Here is a 4,070-nt window from a genome sequence, read left to right on the forward strand (position 1 = left end):
GGAGACAAAGGAAGCCATATGTTTACCCAATGACCTTGAAATCAATATTATTCCCTTATTTCTATTCAGATGCATGTGGTCTGACCTTTTAATATGTCAGCTATGGGACTGGTACTGTATCTCAATAGATAAAGGCACTTGTTCCCCAGCGTGGCAACCTGAGTTTAAACTCCAAGACTTACGTGGTAGAAGAGGAACAATCCTACTCCTACAGGTTGTCATTTGTTCTTCACTCATAAACATGAAAGAAAGAAAGAAAGAAAGAAAGAAAGAAAGAAAGAAAGAAAGAAAGAAAGAAAGAAAGAAAGGAAGGAAGAAATGAAGGAAGAAAAAGGATGGAAAGAAAAACAGAGAAAGAGAAAGAGAGGGAGAGAGGGGGAGGGGGAGGAGAGAGAGACAGAAAGAGAAAGCGAGGAAGAAGGAGAGAGAGAGAGAGAGAGAGAGAGAGAGAGAGAGAGAGAGAGAGAGAGAGAGAAAGATTGATTGAAGGCAGTTGTGTAGGGTCATTTATGTTAGGGCAATGAAAAAAATTCCAAGTAGGATCATGATTTCATGATTGGAAAGACTGGGAGAATGATGTTGAGTTGAGTAGATGGAGACACCAACTGTAAGCAATCTTAGATTCCCATAGAAAACATGTCTCTGTAATCAGCCATTTTCAAAGTAACAGGTATTCATAGGAGTTTCTGATGCAGAATGTGTGCAAAGCAGTAAGTTGGTACTGTGAGAGTGTAGGGTTGTGTTAAATGCTATTTAAAAAGTACATTTATTTTAATTCTGTATTATCATGTTTGCATGAATGTCTGTTTAACATGAGACTGTCTCTGGGAACTAGAGACCAGAAGAGGGTATCCTTGGATTCTCTGGAAATGGAGATATAGACAGTTATAAGCCATCGTAGGTACTGAGAATCCTTGTCCTGTGATAGAGCTCTTAGCCACTGACACATCACTGAATACCAGTATATTATCCCCACTAGAAAGTGACCCTACATTCACTGGCAATTGTGATTGAAAAAAAATCTATATCAGGAGTAAAGCTTATATAAGAAAATCAGTTGTGTAATACAAAGTAAGTAGAAACACAGTTATTCATTCAATTATGCCCAAATTGGTCCTGAGACAACATTATTAGTGAAAAGTATAAAAATCTAGAAACTCCATATTGGAATCAAGGGGCTCTGATATAGAAAAAGTGCAAAAAATGTTGGTGGCATAAGGGTGAACCCTGAATGGCTAGCTTGCAATGACTGTAAAACATGTTCTCTTCTGGTCACTCAGGGAACATACCTACTCAGGTACATAACCCTTCCATCTCTATACTTATAACTAATAGTAAAACAACAATTTGAATAAAAATAAAACACAACTTTTGAGTTTATCTTCTGAGTTACTGGTTAAAAGTAAATGGATCTTTCTTACTACACCAGACCACATGAATTCATGTTTTATGACCCCATTACTTGGTTGGTCTGCACTAAACTTTGATTCAACCGTAGATGTGATAACTTAGTCTGAGGGACAGTCGACAAGTCAGTTCTGAGCTCCACTGAGAGATACTTGCCCCTCATATGGTCTGTGTTTTACTTTCATGAACCAAGCTGAGGTAAATGGTAAATGTACTTGCAAAAATACATGGAAATACACCTTCTAGGAAAAATTGTGTGATCAGATATTGCAGGAATGTATATTTCAGGAGGCTTCTACCTTGGTTTAAATGTGGGGGTTTTGTTGAGGTTTCGTTTTGCTGTCTATTTTAATGCTTAATGTGGTCCCCCAAAACCTGGAATCTGCACTTAGACCTGTGACTCTGCACCAAGTCATTTTTGATTGGTATATAAAGTTACCAACAGCCAATATCTGAGCATAACAGACATAGATGGAGTATAGTTTTCTCAGGCTTGGGGTCAGAGGAGGACCATGAGAAGAAGGTGCAAGAGGAAGAAGGAGAAACCACCATGGCATAAGTGAACCAGAAAAATGTGATCTTGAGGGCTGGCCAATTGGAGAGCCCAAATGAAACACACTAAGTGGTAGTTAAAAATTCAGGAATGTAGATTTTGCTAGCATAGAGTTTTCTATCCACTTCTTATGTTGATTAAAGCTTATGGTAAATATAAAGTTTCTGTGTGTATTTTATCCAGAAACTAAAGAACCAAAGCTTGGGTGGAAACCCCAGGTTGAGATTAAAATTTCCTATAACATATTGGAACATCATTATCTGGCAAACATTCACTTAAAAAAAAATTAGTGTCAGATTGCCAAACGGAAAACTTACACTGTCATCTTAAGATTAGGTGGTCAGGAGAACTGTTTTCTTAGCTGTGTGGTTTTCTTGAAGCTGTGTTAGGGGTGGGAGGACTAGGACAAAAATACAAATTTGGCATGTGTGATTCTAAGTTAGGATGAAGTTGAGCCTCCCAAACTGTTGAATCGGCCTATGGCTCGCATGTCCGGGTCCGAGCCTGGAAGGCATCTTGGAACTGATAGAAAAAAGGGAGCCTAGGTGGGTTGAAAAATAAAGAAACCAAGACAACTAGTCTGATCAAGGTTCAAATGTTTAATGGCAGACACACTTTTTAAAAGAGGGGGGAAAGTTCATTCCTGCCAATTCATTTTTGGATCCTGAACTAGCTGCAGGTGATGACATGCAGGATAGGGCATAGTCTCCTGAATAGCTCTGGGGCCTCTCAGCAGGTAGCAGTATCTTAAAGAGGAACAGGGACAGTATCTGAACAATAGAGTGATATAGGGAAGAAGGCTCCACCCTAGATAATCTCCTTAGTGGCAGTAATGTCAAGTTCTGGCTCAGCCTGCTTCAGGCTTGTGGGAGGGTACTTCTCCTCCCTGTTATTTATATTTAATAAAAACTTGACTGATGCATAAAATTTATTTATGCTCCATAGTCCTGCCTGAAAATTATGGTGGCTGGCGGCCGTGCATGCCTTAGGGTCTCAGATACTCTCAAACCATCCAATTCTGTCATAGGCAGTTACATGTAGCTACTTTGTGTCATAATTCACAAAAGCATGGCTTTGTGGTGTATTATTAACAGCCACGGGCTTTTGGCATATACCCCTGTCTTAGATTGGTATGATCTGAGATCTGGTTGCCAGTCATTGACTAACCAGCCCTCATAGCACACCTTATTCCCAAATCAGACCAAAGTCACAATATGTACTTAGAATTCTTCGTGATAGAAATTAATAACTGCCACCTGTGCACTGTTGTGGGCGGGGATGCACGCCTGCTGCAGTCAAGCAGAAGGGCATTGACTGACCTGCTTGAAAAACAAAGTGGAGACAGTGAAAGACACAGTACAAAAGCTTCTTTTGGGGAAGTCCAGGTATTCCATTCAATTGCAAATTAGCAAAGTTCAGGCTAGACTTAGGGCTCCCAACCTGGGGGAGGTGACTTTGAGAATTGCAGAAAGGCTTACAGCTTCCCTGGGAGTGGAAAGTGCTCTAATTTAACTTTTTGGCTAAAGAGGATTTTTTAACCAAAATCAAGTTTAGAGTCCTACTTACTAGAAGATTCAGGATCTGTGTCTAGGTGTTCAACTAATCTCTCAGGAGGCCATCACGCTCCTTCTTTTTGTGAAAAAACACAGACCAAGCCTCTTTCCCAGATTAGGACTGGGTTGGGACCCTTCCATTCATTAGTTAATGGGTCCTGCCACATTACCATGGCATAAGAACTAGAAGTAACTGATGCCAGTGGCGATCCACTGCAGACTGACTTTTAACATCAGTTTGCAAAAATTTAGAACAAATAAAGTAAAAGCAATATGTGCCTTTGGTGACCTTGGGGGATATAACTGCCCCTGTTTTGTTTTTAAAAGCCAATTTATACAAGTGTGATAAGCACATTTATCTATTTCTTGTCCAATAGGGTTATAAGGAATTCCAGTTTTATGTTTGATACCAAATTCTTTAAAAAATGAAGTAAATTTTTTGCTAGAATAGGATGGCCCGTTATCTGTCTTAATAAGTTTAGGGAATCCCATGACATTAAAGGCTTGTAGGCAATGATCATTTAAATTTTTGGAGGATTCACCAGTATGCAAAGAAG

The sequence above is a fragment of the Mus musculus genome, chromosome 7, assembly GCF_000001635.26.
Source record: "Mus musculus strain C57BL/6J chromosome 7, GRCm38.p6 C57BL/6J".
Lineage (NCBI taxonomy): Eukaryota > Metazoa > Chordata > Mammalia > Rodentia > Muridae > Mus > Mus musculus.